Below are 16,908 nucleotides of genomic sequence, written 5' to 3'. Positions count from 1 at the left end.
TTTAGATGTTTGATGGTATTCTTCTAATTTTATGATAGTAAGTTTTATTAAAAAGTAAATACAATAATTAATTGATTTTTTTTAATTTTTGAATAAGGGTCCCCACTTGTTTAGTATTAGTGATAAAACTAAGTAAGAAGGGGGGTTGTTGCTGGCCACAACAATTGGCGATTCACTTGGAAGGACCAGTTATCTCTGCTTTTCTTTTGAATTTCCTAAACTTCCAAAACAGAAAATTTCCTAGAAAATTAAACTTCATTATAGAAAGACAAAATATATTATGCTTTTTAGCTGTCAATGATAGTTTGTTTGCTTTGTGCAAACTTTGTTTATTTACTTCCTAAAGCTTAGTCATTGTACTTACATCAGTCACTACTTGGTTTATAAAGATAAAAACAAAGCCTTCTCTGTAAATCAGTTTTAAATATGCTCATTTGTTGTAGGTAGAGCCCCTACTCCCAACAGGCATTTATAGCCTCGACAAGGTTACCTGTTACCCAGCAATGATCCTATATCCCACTTGGAGAAATATATAATTTTCAAAGAGAAATCCATATATACACTTATTGATTTCATTTTCTTTTAATCATTAATGAATAATACCTTGGTTTGATAGCCAAATTATGACAGTGCCACTCACTTGATTTATAGCTTTGCTGAACAAGCTGGCTCGTGCTGAGACCCCTTGTCTCTTCAATGTAACAATCTTGAGTCATTGCCCTATTGTGGTATGCAGTTTTGGAAAAGTTAGCAAGTTATAATATCTATGATCATGATAAGTCAGCTCGTGATGAGACCTCTTATTCTTTAAGTTTTAAAGTATATCATTGGATTATTCCCTGAAGCTTGTGATTCCTTAAGTGGCGAGGAAGTCATTGTTTCCTTAAAAATAGCTCTAGATGACAGTGGTAGAGTTTTTGGAAAGAGGTTTTCTACAGAGAATCTTTGTTTTGTTATTGGTGCTTTTCATTGGACTGATATAAAACAAATTCCCACTAAAGGTAGCTTTTTATCAAAATTTACAAGGTTGAAACTAGTATCATATTCAAGCTTATAGCTTTTTTGACTGTATCTTTCAATAATAATGACTAACTTTCTAGATTATTTCTATTTATACAAGCGAAAATCAAAATCTAAAAGAAATACTTGTCCTTTTCATCAATTCCAAATGTAACCGTTTACAACTGGTTTTATTATGAAAGTAAGGAAAAACTAGTATACAAAAATAGAAGAATGATCTCCTATGGAAAGTATTTTTTTAGGATCTGCCTGTTAACAGGTAAAGATTATCTTTTTCCTGTTAAATCTTGTAACATAAATGTAGATGGGCCTATGATTTCCATAATTTGGAAAGGGCCAAGCCTCATTCCCTGAAACTTTGTATGTTTTCCCTTTTCTTCGTGAGCCTTGTCGCATTTTAAAACTATATCCCCTATCTGAAAGTCTGTTCTGGACATCATGTTTGAGTCAAAAGAAGCTTTTATTAATGCTTGGTGATGAGCATGAGTTATTTTAGCCTGCTCTCTTTGCTCTTCTAGCTTAAGGATTTTTGACTAACTTAGTTGTAAGGGAGAAGTTGGTTTCTCATCAATATATTGAACTAAGGCCAAGGAGGGAATTTCTAGATGAGTTGGAAGAACCACTTCTTTCCCATAGACTAAATTAAAGGGAGAAGTGCCAATAGAGGCTTTCTATGTTATTCGATCCACTCATAAAACATATATTAAAGACTTGTGCCAATTTTTATGACTTTGGTCAATGGTTGACTTAATGATCCTAATCAAGTTTTTGTTCGTAGATTCAGCTAACCCATTCCCCAATGGGTAATAATTGGAAGAGTAATTAAGCTTAAAACCTCTTTTGATTGCAAATTTGGTCACAGTATTGCCAGAAAGATACGATGCATTATCAAACATTAAATTAGAGGGTAAACCAAACCTGGTGATTATGAACTGATATATAAATTCAATGGTGTGTGCGGCATTAGTTGTCTTGAGAGGAACTGCTTCTGCTGATTTAGTAAAATAGTATGTAGCTGTAAGGATATACCTATGCTATTTAGAAGAGTGTGGAACGATCTCACCTATTATATCCAATCCCCAATGATCAAAAGGATGTTCAATGCTGACTGGCTGCAAAGGTAATGATGGCTTCTTTTGTCTTCCAGCAAAATTTTGACAAAATTGACACTTTCTTACATAGTTATACACATCTTTGAATAGTGTGGGCTAGTAATAGCCTGCGCGGAGGATTTTATGTGCAGTAGTATCACCAGAATAATGTCCACCTGCTGGTCCATCATAGAGTTCCTGCAAAACCTTTTCAACTTCAGATTTATCAAGACATCTAAGGAGAATAGAATCATAATTCATCCTAAAAAGTACATCATTCACAATCTGATATTGCTTAGCCTTCAACCTTAAAGCTCTTTTCTTTGTATAATCGAGTTTGGAAGGAGCATATCCATTCTTTAGATAGAATATGATATCTGGGTATAATGAATCAACATCGTTTAGGCTTAACTCGCACATTTATATCTCTGTAGATGGTATTTCGGAAATAAGCGATGCTCCAACTAGCTTTTTGCAAAAGCCTTGAACTTTAATAATATTTGTTGGTTTAATCTCAAGGTCATATTCTTGTAATGCAGTAACCGAATTGGCTCTTTTCTCACCCACATCTTTCTGTACTAAAAGATTTCTTACCGCTGGAAACGGTACTATTATCTTTGTATGGGTTTTAAGTAAAAAGGATCTGAAATATTTTATCGCTTTGAAAATAGAAAACGGTTGTTTCTCTACGTCTGAAGAGTTTCACTCAACCCCTTGTAGATTTGAACTGAAAAAAGAAATTGGGGCTTTTGCCTTGTCTTGATTTGGTTGAGTGAGTATCACAGCATATGATTTATCAGATGCAAATGTATATAAAATAAAAGGATTGGAAAAATTGGGAGTTTCTAAAGATGGAGTGTTAACAATTGCTTGTTTGATCAAATTAAATGCTTCATATTCATCTTGGCCCCATTTGAAGTTTGAGTTCTTTTTAATCATTTCCTGTAAAGGAGATACAATTCTTGAAAAATCTGGAATAGATCTCTTTACAAAGTTAATCTGGCCAAGGAAAGATTGCATAGCTTTCTTGTTGTGAGGCAAAGGTATTTCAGAAACCTCCTTGATTTTGTCAAGATCGATATGGATTCCAGATTTTGACACTATGAACCAAATAAGTTTTCCTTCACTTAATGCAAAAAAGGATTTTTTTGGGTTAAGCGAAATTCCATACCTTTGACATCGTTGGAAGAGGTGTTTTAAACCTTTGATATGATTACCTCGCTTCTTTGAATATACAGTTATATCATCGAGGTAGATTACTACCGATTTGTTTACTAATCCTTTAAATGCGATGTCGATGGCTCTTTGGAATGTGGCACCAGCATTAATCAGACCAGAAGGCAGCTTTTGATAGGCGTAAGTACCACATTTGGTTCTGAATGTGGTTTTAACTTGATGATCGGGATGGACTAAAACTTGGTTATAGCCAGAGAAACCATCCAAGAAGGACATTAATTCTGATCCTGCAACTGTCTGCAATATTTGCTCATAGGAGGCAAAGGAAAATTATCTTTTTGGCAGGCTTTGTTCAGATTTCCAAAGTTAATGGAAATTCTAATGTCTCTGTTCTTTTTTCTAACGGGAACCGTATTGGAAACCCATTGAGAATGTCATACGAGAAAAATGATTTTGGCTTTCAATAGCTTATTAAGCTCTGATTTGATCTAATTTTCTAAATTAAGATGTACCTTTATCAATTTCTGTTGGACAGGTTTTTCATCGTTTATCATTGGGATAGTATGTTGGATGATAGAAGTGTCATAAGTTTTAAGTTCATTGTAGTTCAAAGCAAAGACACTTTTGTATTGTTTCAAGAGATGAACATACTCTAGTTTTTCTTCAGGAGCCAGGCCAAGGCTTAGGTTGATATTCTGTGGCTTGGTATCAGTTCCTCGATTCACTAATTCATAGTTCAGAGTTGAACTTTGAAGATTTGAATTGGTAGATATTTTGAATCAATCTTTTTAATCATATAGATCTTCTAATTTGACTACTGATTTTGGAATAGCATTATTAGTGCTATCTTGTTGGAATTGTCTGTCACGTTGGTCCTCATCAATTATCTGATTAGTATAAGATCCCTCAAATGTGAGGAAGCTTACAATATCAGGATCATCATTGAAAATTTTCCAATTTGTAATGTTATCAGGAATTGAGGGTCTAAAGATTAATTCGATTGAAAATCTATCGGGGCTAACGTCTTCTGAGGGAATGAGCTTGGAAGCCACATTTGCTAAGAGGTCAGCGCTAGCATTCTGGATTCTAGGAATTGATGAAATATTAAATGCTATAAAATGTTCAGTTAGATCTTGTACTAAAGATTGGTAATGCTTTAAATGACTTGATAGACAATGTATAGTATTCCGTACCTGTCTGATAACAATTTCAGAATCTCCGAAGACTTGTAGATATTTGATGTTCAATCTGATTGCCTTGTATAACCATTCGACTAAAGCCTCGTATTCTGTCATATTATTGGTGCAATTGAACTTGAGTCTACAAGTTAGCATAGTTTTGTTTCCTTCTGGGCTAACTAATATGCATCCTGCTCCTGCTACTTCATTATACTTAGAACCGTAAAAAAAATAACTTCTAAAAATAAAGTTTTATTTATAGGATTATCTATAAAATTAATACATTTAGAACTATCTGTCTGAGAGAAATTTTCTACTTGAGATAAAACAGAATGTTCTAAGTGAGGTGAAGTGTGAGCATTGAAATTTCCTAGGAAAGAATCAACAGAATAGTTGCCAATTATATTATTGTTGTATGCTACCGGTTCATTTACTCCTTCCAATTCTGTTACTATGTATTTCTCATGTCTTTCTCACTCAACCTTTATCTGATCTGGCTTACCATTGGAAGGGAGCCACATATGCGACCAATTGGTTTCAAAATATCCATGAAGCATTTCTAACCAATCCCTGCTAAGAATTAAGCCATAGATTTCTAGAATGTCTGCAACTAAAATATTGATAACTTGACATACCTTTGGATTAGATGACAGCCTTATGGTAACCTGATTTAATTTTCCAATCACTTCAAGTTGTGGCCGGTCCTATTGCACTATGCGCACAACATATTTTTGAGGTTGAATGTTCAACTTTTCACAAATTCATTTAGGTAAAATATTGGATGAGGCTCCTGAATCCACTAAACAATTGTGCAAATTTTTATTGAAAATTTCATAAGTAAGAAGAAATGGTGGAGCATGAGATCTTGACCTTCCTCCAATTAGAGCGATGTCATTTTGGATCAACTTTGTTAATACTAGTATTCGGAGGTCTTCCCATCTCATGGGAAGCTTGAAAGATTACAGCAGCGGGCAATGGTGCAACTGGTACTGCATGAAATTCTTTCAAAAGGAGCTTTTGTTGATGTTTTAACTTGCTCAATTCATAAGAAGTGATGTTGGCCCTAGTATTCTTCATGTCTTCTATGATTTTATACTCCATTTCATCTGAAACAATCAATGTTTTAGATGGAGTTGGTGAATCTATTTGGACTGGGTTTGTTTGAGTTGCTTTGGATGTCATTTTCTTGGCTGTGACTTTATCCTTTGGCATTGAGCTTGTGCTCTTTGGATTTAGTGTAGATTGAGGAGGATCGAGTTGATTTCTACTTCGAGTACTAACTGGCGATGCCTGTTGATCCTCTTCATTGTGGAGGATGAAATCCCACATACCTTGTAATTCGACAACTTCTTCTTCATCGGTAGGTACGTCGGTAGTAATTTCCTCTTCATCTTCTTTTGATTCAGCACTTGTAATAGCGTTAGGAGGCTTTGGATTAGTCAAAGGATTTCTTCTATAAGGCTTATAAGGATTTTTAGAAGAAGTATCTGCTACTTGTTTCTTTATATCAACCATTTCGTCAGACATGGTCTTCAAAAAAAGTTGCAATCCTTCTAAATCAAATGGGTCTTTGGGCTGTTTTTTCTTTGGATCTTATTTGAAAGAAACCTTTTTGGATTTATGTTCTTCAATGAAATTTTTCTTTTCTAGAGCTATGATACGCTTCTCTACCGCTATTGCTTCCTTCATATTGTCAGCTAAAGTTGTTTTGTTAGCTCTATCCACGAAGATTGCTATATTTCATGGTAAGGAAAAATTATACCATTCACTTCGCACTTCTTCACTAGGTTTAGAAGCAGTAGGAATTTTGTTCAATACTTTGTTAAAACGCGAGTTAAAATCTTTGATAGGTTCCTTTGACTCAGCTCTAAGGTTAGACAGGTCATTGATTAATGTTGCAGTGGACCTATCATCACCGAACTTAGTCAAGAATTGTTCTTGGAAGATGTCCCAACTAGTAATAGACCCAGATGGTAATGAGAAATACCATGATCCAGCTACTCCTTGCAATGTGTAAGGGAAAAGCTGAATGAAAACATCTTCATTAGTGACCCCATTGAGATTTATGGATAACATAAAATTATTTATGCGTTCTTCCGCTAGCATGCCTACTTCAGGATTAAACTTAGGCAGCCATTTTTTAGGATGGGCTGGTATTTGACTCAAGGGCATAGGCATTAAGATTGCCCCTGGGTTATTCAATGGCATTTGGGCCATCGTCGAACTTCTAATAGAGGAAAGTGCAGAAGATGATCCTTGCGGTTGGGAAGATGAGGATATTACAGTTCCTGATGTTTGAGAAGGAGATGTTTAAGTTCCAGTGGTCTGATGGACGATGATTTGCAGTGGAGGAGTGTATGGTTGACTTCGGGGTGGGGAAGTTGAGATGGATGATGATGATGAAAGAGTCTCACAATCAGACCCTTTAGGTGATTTCCTGGCTCTCTTCCTTGTAGGTATAGGTAACTCAGTTGGCTCAATAACAAACTTTTCACTCTTTAATCTGGTGAGAGTATGAGCAGGATTATATTGCGAAGTCACACTGCCTTGAGATTTATCATATCTTTGAGGTGATATTGAAAATCGTTGAAGTTTATGAATCAAATATTCAACTTGAAGAGGTTCAATAGTAGATTTCTCTGAAATATTAGGGTTTGTGGTAGTGTTTGTTATTCTTTCAACTTCTCGCTCAAGATTTGAAGATTCTACGTGTAGTGGAGAAGTCGGTGGAGATGGTGAGGGCGATTTACTCTCAGAATGGTATTTAGATTTAGACTTACTTGCCATTCACAGTTCTGGCCCTCCTTTTAGCACCAAATATGTTGAAGCCCCGAAAATTGGGTCTACAACAAGGGGGATACTCACCCGGTCTGGACCTTGGTTAGCATCTCCTTTTCTGTTTGGTATAGTGGGTTCGACTGGGGATATGGGACCAGTTTCCCAATATGTGTGTGTGTGTTGAGAATTTTATTTCTTAACTAATGATTCCTAAGTAAAATGCTTTCCTTATTCTAAGCCTAGTCTATCAACATGCAACCGTAATATAATAAATAGAAATATCTAATTCTAAACTAACCCGAGATGTAATCTTTCCTTTATGTGATCTAAAATGATTTCAAATGACAGTTGGTAATAAAGATCATTCAAATGCTATGAGAAAAGAATTCAATAAAGATAAACCATTTCATATAAAAAGTTAGATGAAATAGTTGTGAAAAACATATCACATAGTAAGCTACTCATATACTAAGCATAAATAAATAGCTATCACCGTACAAAAGTGCCAAATGATAATTCAAGAATTTAAGCATTCGTATATAAATAACTGAACATGAATATCACCATAACACATAAGCAGCAACAGTTAAGAGATAAAATTACCATTTATAACTAGTTCTACTCATGAGCTCCAACAATAATGATCTATTTCTTCTTAATCCAACATCCACTAAGAGTACAGAAGTGGAACATCAGTAGTAGATATTAAATGTAGATATCAATAAATCTTGCTCCATTCATTCATCAAAACCTCCTCGGAGGGTGAAAAAGTGCATGTTCTGAGGACAAGTTTTTGATGAATTTCTAGACCCTTCTCTAAATGCATGAGAACGGTTTAAATACTACTAACTAATTCTAAAAATAATTTATTACAAAAATGTAGGATGCGGTTTAAATGACAGTCCTCATTTTAGGAAAAAATAAAGCAAAATTAAAACTAAAACTAAATCTAAAAATAAAACTACTAGCTAACTATTTATGTACCTGCTCCTTGAAGTTGCAAGCATTCAGCATTTTCTTGAGGAGAGTTGGGTGGCTGACTTCCAATTTTAGCTGTCCTACGATAACGAAATCAGTAAGAGCTGGTGCCATCTTCTCGGTAGAATTGATGACACATTTAAGAGTCATACACTGGCTGTGTGGTTTTACCAAGTATGCCCAGTAAGCATCCCAATTCAGCTTGGTTAACCTTTGGATTGACTCTATCTTTTCTGGAGCCTTCTGGCTCCAACTTGTTTGTAGACGCTACACATTTGCTAGATATCTACATATCGCTTGATGATATACCTGAGAAATATTACTGGTTTTAAGTTCCAATTCTACTTTTCGTATTTAGTGCTTTTTCCATACAAATTTCCATGCTTACATATGACTGAGCAATTTGAGGCTTTCCATCTCTAGGGGTTTTGGCTGGAGATGCACGATTAGCGCTAGGTGCTAATCACCCATCAGAAACTACCTCCGTTTCTTGATCTAGGCTTCCCTGATGCGATATTTTGCCTCTTGCGCATTTTGTTAGAGGATATAAAGCTTAAATTTTGTAGAAAGAATGGTTTTATATGTACTTGGTTCTGAGCTTTGATAGCTTTATACATGATATCAACATTATTTAGTACTCTTTTTGTCCATGTCTGGATACGCGAGAATTCTGGGTCTCGCTGCCATCTTGTGCAAGAATGAACAAGCTAGATCTGTAATAGATGCCTCAGAAGACCCGTGTGAGCTTGCAGTAGTCGTTACCTCCATTACCTTGGGATCTTCTTCCTCACGTAAACTATACATGCCTTCCCAAGTAGTGATCGCAGTGTCTTTTTTGCAGGTGGTGTCTGTGTACAAGGGAATCATCTCTTTATCTTCAGTACTGGGGGCTTTACCCTTCTTTCCCATAATATCTTGAACTTTGCTCTATATACTTCTCAGTTCTTTGCTCTTGTAGTTTACAAATGAGGAGAGAACAATGATAAGAAAAGGTGACAGGAAAGATTTAAATGCGGAAAACATATAAAATATATCACCTTACGTGAAGTGGCTCCTCGATAAGATTAAAACCATATTTCATTAATGAATGCCAACTAACCCATTAATTAACATAAATGTGCATAACCAGGCCTCGGTTTATGGAAAAATCTTTCTCGAACAATGGGCCGTGCAGATCTGCGATAAGGCGATTTTGCGACTTGCTTCACAATATCACAGATCGCAGTATCGCAAGATCGCAATATCGTAAGATCATAATATCGCAAATCGCAGTTCCTTTATGTGTGGCAAGCATCCGTTAATGTATTTTCTACGAAATGTGATTCGTGAGATGTGCCATCGCATATCGACGTTTTGGATGTACTTCAGCGTAGGTGAGGTTTACGGCATGCGATTCGATGAGGGTTTTTCATGCGTGATTTCGATCGCGATTTCGCATTTTTAGGATTCTGCTTATGAGAAGGTATCCTTTACCCTTTCTGTGATGCGACATGCTTTTAAGGACTGATTTCCTTCTAACTTATCATAAAACTTAAGTATTTTTAGATGTTTGATGGTATTCTTCTAACTTTATGATAGTAAGTTTTATTAAAAAGAAAATACAAGCATTAATTGATTTTTTTTAAGTTTTGAATAAGGGTCCCCACTTATTTAGTATTAGTGATAAAACTAAATAAGAATGAGCCTCTTGCAAATATTTAGGAGGTTTTGGAGTAGCCACATGCAGACGAGTAAACAAGAGGCTTGTGGAGGCACCCACTCAACTAGAACCTTTCGTTGAGGGAAGGAAGAGAACCAGAGAAAATGACAGATTGATACAAGATGCATAGGAGAATGTGGGAGCTCCTTCATATCAACACATGAAGAGCATGTCACTAGATTGATACATTGGGTATATGGCTTTCATTACAACGATCATTGAATCAGAGCCTTCTTCATTTGAGGAAGAAATTTCTCAACAAGTTGAGGTTGATGTCATGGTGGAGCAGAATGAATCCACCATGAAGAATAATGTATGGGAGGTGGTGGAAATGCTAGAGAACAAGTCAGTAGTTGGTTCCATATGGATCTACAAAGTAAAGCATGTAGATCATGGGGTATCGAGAAGTACAGGGCTAGATTTGTGGCCAAAGGCTTCTCTGAGGTATAGGGAGTGGACTATGAGGAAACATTTGCACCAGAGGAAAGACATTCCTCGATAAATACCATTCTACCATTATCTACACCGGTCGGGTGGAATATACACCAGATGGATGTGAATACCACCTTTCTTGATGGTTTTGTTAAGGAAGAAGTTTACATAGAACAACCAGAGGGATTTGAGACATATGATTGGGAGATGTGTGTAGACTCAAAAGAGCCATGTATGGTGTCAAACAAGCACCCTGAGCATGGTACATTATAATATATACATATATGAGTTGATTGGGATTCACCAAAAGTGAAGTATATGCCAACTTCTATCACATTGTGGTATATGTCAAGTTGCTTATCTTGGTATTTTATGTTGATGAATTGATAATTAGAGGAGATGAGTAGTGATTTGGAGATGAAGGACATGCAAATGATACATTACTTCCTTGGGCTAGAAGTATGGCAGGGTGATGGTGAGATGTTTGTGAGTTATGTTATGTACACCTATGAATACTTTAGATATTTTACATGGAGAACTGGAAGCCTATGGACACACCTCTAGCTATAAACTGGATGAAGTAGAGTGCTTCTTTAGGAGAGGCAGAAGATGCTACCATCTACAAAACACTTGTGGGATCCTTGACGTATTTGGTGAACACAAGGCCTGACATATGTTATGAAACTAATTAGTTGACTCAAGTCATGGTTAAGCCCACCAAGCTTTATTGGAAGGAAAAATGTCATGTGTTGAGCTACTGCAACTAAGAATGGGGTATGGTAGAGGAGGACAAAGGTAGTGAAACTCCAAGGTTTCACTAATTTAGATTAGGCAAGGAGTCCATCAAATAAGAAAATTACTTCGGGTGCTATCCTTAGTGTTGGGTCTATAACGTTTTCCTGGTATAGTAGGAAACATAGGTATGTGGCATTCAACTCAACAAGCATGTGAGGCCATATGGATGAGGAAAATACTTTTGGGCATTTTAAATCAACAGATGCATTTGACAATGATTTATTGTGATAATCAGAGTTGTATCAAACTCTTTGACAATCCAATATTTCATGATAAGTCCAAGCACATTGATATCAGTTACCATCACCTGCGGAATTATGTGCAAAAGAGAATTATGACATTACAGTACATTCAAAGTGAGAAGTGCGATGCAGATGTTTTAAAAAAGGAATTTTCAAGAGGCAAATTCAAATTCCATAGGTGCATGATATGGGTGGTTCAAAATCCATTTCTTGCTAAGAGGAAGTGTTAGAAAATGTAGCAAGAAAGGCTAATTTTGACTTGTTCCCTAGTCAAATTTCGTAATTCAATTTTCTTAATAAAAAATATGAGTTGGATGAAATTTAACTTGTGTGACATGGTCTTGTCTACTTGTTTACTAAGTAAATTCTAGTTATAGGCTAGACGTAGAGTTGTGCATACAGTGTTGCTAAAATTTAGCAATCTAATTCAGTTATTTTTAGTTTGACTGAGTTAAATGAGCTCAAGCAACTAGTTGATTTAGTTGAACATCGGTTGAGTAGTAGAATTGTTGTTAACTAAATGATTTCTCAGTTAAACTAGTCAATCAACTAAAAATAACCTAGACATGCATGGAATTTGAATTTCCAAACTGAAGTGGAAGAAAAGGCACATTGTAATTATTAATTTCATACCAATTGAGTGTACATGTCACGCATTGAAGTAGCATATCAATTACTTGGGATTTGCACAAGGGAATAGTGAATTCCCCTATTATTTAGGAGCTAATTTCCTTAGTAATTGTGCAAGAAAATAAGAGAAATATGGGGCCTATAATTAACTAATGGTTGGCCAAAGCAGGAAAATCAATAGGAGAATAGGTTTACAGTGCAAGGTGTGCTTTAGGATTGACGCAAGACATTGTAATAGTTTCTCATTCTCATATGATTAATGAAAAGTGGTGGAAGGGTTTTTCCCTGTTGGGTTTCCCTATAAATAATTATGTTCTTGTGTTGTTTTATTTTTACATGTCATTGCATGTGTTCCTAAATTGTGATTTCCATTTCACAAAATAGTAGAGGAAATTTGTAATCTCTTGCTTTCAGTTCAAATATAGCAATAATAGCAAATTTATATTAATTTTTACACTCTTAGGGTGTTGTAGGATAAAATTATATAATCGATGGGAACCTAAAAATGTTCCTAACACTCCCAATTCTACTTGGACCACACTCTTGGCCTTTATGGTTCTCATATAAAATAAAGAAAGATTTGGCCAAGTGTATAGACCCTACCCTTATGTCAGATTTGATTATTGGGGTCGATGGATTATGGTTGATTTCTATAGACACAACATGGTTCCACTACGGTGTGGTTTCACCAGTGCCCACTAGGTGTTGGACCTGCTAACATGTCAATAAACTCATGTTCTCCGACTTCCTCTCGACCTCGAAAACATAGCATATATGAACTAAAAAGAAACCTAGGCTAGGTTCATAAATAAGAACTATGAATTTTGTGCGCCCACCATCCTGTAGTTTCAAGGAGACTCATGGCCCAATTCTTGATACCCAAATTATTAGATTTGAAAGAATAACTAGCATAGGGACTGGTTAAACTAAATATACCCATAAATTTTGAAATCAATTGATTGAATATGAGCACATAATTGTGAATTCACCATGCACAAAATAATAAATAGCATATACTAGGGAAACTTAAAAATTCATGTGCATACATGACACCGTTCTAATCACGAAGACACAGTGAGCATTAAAACTCAAACATTCATTTACATTTAGAAACATGCAATATATTGCACCATTCACAAAGTAACAAGATTCATCACACTCCATAAGGAAACAAACATAATAAATGTACACTTATCGATCTGTGTGCTTAATGATGACTAAAAATGAAGGAAGGACTTCAAATCCCCACTTAATTGTAAGAAAGCCACATTGCAATATTTCTTGCAATTGATTACCTTGAGATAGATCCAAGGTCTAAGGGGATGAATACTAAGGGAAATTTAAACTCGAGGCTTAATCACATAACCAGGAGAAGGAGTTCATAGTTTAGTTATTTTATCAACTAATCTGCAATAGTAAGCACCAAAGTGACTCACCAGCTGAACGCAAAAAGAAACAAATTGTCTCTAATTATATCAACAAAGATGGAAGTGACAAAAGTGAAATTGATGTCTAGGAAATATTGCAAGGAAAAGTTGTCGTGTTCTTCGGAGTCGGTTACCCCAAAAAAATGAAGAGCCTAACAAATTGTTGTCTTTATATAAGATAACATCAATAGTAAGTTGAAAAAAAACATCATTGTAAGTGCGAGACAGTAGTAGCCTGCAAGCTGGAGGTCTTAGGGTCCACTCTGAGAGTCAATTTTGCAGTTGTTATATAATATTGTCACAAATTGATATGTTTTTGCCTTAATTGTTAATTGTATTAAATGAGTTTGATCTTAAGTGATCATTGTCTTAAATATAATGTTTTGTCTTAAAATAATTTTGTCTTAAACATTTTTGTCTTAAATATAAATTTTCATCTTAAAATATTTTTGTCTCAAATTGTTTTTGTCTTAAATATAAAGTTTTGTCTTAAAATATTTTTGTCTCAAACTATTTTTTTCTTAAATATAAAGTTTTGTCTTAAAATATTTTTGTCCCAAACTATTTTTTTCTTAAATTTTACATTTAAGACAATTCAATTGATATTAAATTTTAATGTAAAATAACTAAAATGAAAAGTGACTTTTTAAGACAAAAGATTTCTTTTGTCTTAAAAAAATGTCTTAAATGTGCCCTTGGTGTAGTAGTGGTAGTAAGGGGTATTTATTTTTTATTGTTAAATTATTTAGTTATATATAGTCAATACACAATATCAAGGTCTCATCCTTCTTTCTCACGAAAAGTGCTAGAGCTGCCCAAGGTGACACACATGGATGAATGTATTTCCTGTCTAGTAATTCTTTCACTTTCTTTTTAATTTCAGTTAGTTTAGGGACACTCCTGTGATACAGTGCTCTAGATATGGAAGCAACCTCAGGAACAAGTTTAATGGTAAAATATATGTCCCTTTTAGGAGGTATTCCAGTGATTTCCTAAGGAAAAAATCAGCAAAGCCTTTCACAATGGAAGGATTCCATAAGGTGGCAGTATCCTCTTTAGAGTTTGTATACCCCACTTGCAGTGCATAAACTTGGCACCCCTTCCTAATACATTTTTTCATTTGTGATGTTGTAATGGGTCTCTGCCTCAAAGGTTTTCTCACCCCCTACACCTCTTGTTTTGTTCCTTCCTCATTCAAATAACTAATTGTTTTAGCCTTAAAATTTATAAGATACCAATGTTTTTCTAACAAATCCATTCCGACCAAAATTCCATATGATCCTAGAGGTATAAGATTTAAATTTATAGTTATTAACTGGTCTTCCAACACTACTGGACAACTATCTAGCTTAGTTGTCACCCTTATTTTAGCTCCCATAGCTAGTTGTTTAATCCATGGTTTTTAAAGTTGATTGATTGCAAATGACACTCTTCCACTATCTTCAGGTTGATATAACTTAGGCTAGCCCATAAATCAATTAAAATAGACACAACACGGTTCAATATTTTACCTTCAAACTCTATCATGGTTGGTTGATATCTCACTTGATGTTCTTCGAGTGCAGCATTAATCCTAGGTAGACTTCTTGCTAAATTCCCCACTATAGATGCTTCTTCAATCTGGGCTACCAATTCTGTTCCTTTTTGGTAAGGGTAACTTTTGACATAATGTGGTACCCCATATCCCAAACACTACAATGGGGGTTTGGTTGTTATTTGAAGTTCAGATTTATTAGACTGGTTAGTAGAGTTTAATTCATTTTTTGGTTTAGATTTTTATGGATCTTTCTTGAATTACTGTTTTGCGAATTCTTGTAAGAACCTTCAAAATTTGAGGATTTAAACGCTTTAGCATTTTGCACCTATTTTTTCCCTTTATTTTCAATCCACTTTTTACTATTATCTCCTTTACGTTTGATCTATTGATATCATATCCAGGTTTTTCTAATAACTTCTTCCATGCTTTTGGGATTTCCAAATTCCAACTGTTCCTTCATCAACATAGGTAAGCTGTTGATAAACCATTGGACTTTCCCTTTTTCCTCGCGTATATACAAAATTTATCTCAGTAGTGAGGTGAATTTAATTATAAATTTGTCCATAATAAGTTTCCCCAATCTAGGATCATGGAATTCCTTTTCCTTTTCATCATAAAATTTTTCAGTTAGGTATTTATCGTTAAAATGTCTTTGAAAATATTCCAATGTTACTTCATATTTGTCAATTTTCTGTACTATCTTCACCTCTTCCAACCATAAGGTGTATTTTTCCTGTAGTTGGTAAATTTTGAGCTGAGCCTTCAAGTTACGGTCATATTCACAAATATGAATATACTTGTTCATATTAATGAGACAAGCTTCAATGACTTCTCCTTTCTCACCATCAAATGTCGGAGGTTTAATTTTATTAAATTCTCTATGCAACTCAAATTTCTATCTTTTAGGTCCTTTATGTCTTAAAACATTAGCATATTCTTCCTAATCATTTTCTTGATCTCCTTAAGATTCTAGATTATCATCTCTGTCTATGTGTCCTAGCCCTATTTCCTTGGTTAAGCCTTGGAATAGGGTGTCTGTGGTTTTGTGTGTCAAAAAGGCTCCTCATAATCTTATATTTTTCTTGAATTGGTATTTCATTATGAACTCTCAATCTTCTCATCTAACTTTCTAACTATTATATTATTTCGAACAATGCAAGATTGGTGTTTCAAGATTCCTCCCCCATCTTGACCCACATCTCTAAGTTATCTTTTGCAATTGGCACTAGGTCAGCTCCAACCATTAGCCTTACTAGTTGTGTATTCCCGACTCTCCTCATGATGTTCCTTTTCCACTATTTGTTGACAAAAAAAAATTCTAATAACTCCTTATCACCCAAAGAGGCCATAGTGTTGGAACTTTTCTCTAATACTATTTGTCACATACCTATAATGACAAATCACAATTTAATTGAAAGATCAATAATTAAATGTCCGAAAGTAATTTTTTTATATATATTAATGTTTGTATTACATGAATTATAGTACATTAATATTATTCCCTTTCACTGAAGAGCTTATGCATTAAATTTATCATGTTATCCGAGGATGAATATTTTGATTGACTCATCAAGTATTAGGTCTCGTACTTCAATTAAAAATAATATATGGTTAGGATTATGCTGTGTGTATCAATATGTTGTGTTTAATCCACCTTGGTATTGTTGGAGATGGTCACCATACACTCTATATGGTCTATCTGGATCATCCACTTGGTAGTTTCCACCCATAGATCTGCCACCAAATCAATGACTCACTAGATTTGTGATCAATCGATGGTGTCGATTTCCTCAAGAGGTTAAATAGAAACTAACCTACCCTCCTCTTGTTGTCTGGTCTCATCTTCATTCATGTATGGTTGGTTTCTTAATCATTGCTACTAGCGACGGTTTCACGTGTAGGAAAATGTCTCATTCAACACCTTT

Source organism: Pinus tabuliformis, chromosome 7 (genome assembly GCF_031772625.1).
Source record: "Pinus tabuliformis cultivar Carrire ecotype Pingquan chromosome 7, CPIR1, whole genome shotgun sequence".
NCBI classification, from domain to species: Eukaryota; Viridiplantae; Streptophyta; class Pinopsida; order Pinales; family Pinaceae; genus Pinus; species Pinus tabuliformis.
The sequence above is the reverse complement of the archived record's forward strand: the minus strand, read 5'-3'. Positions refer to the sequence as shown.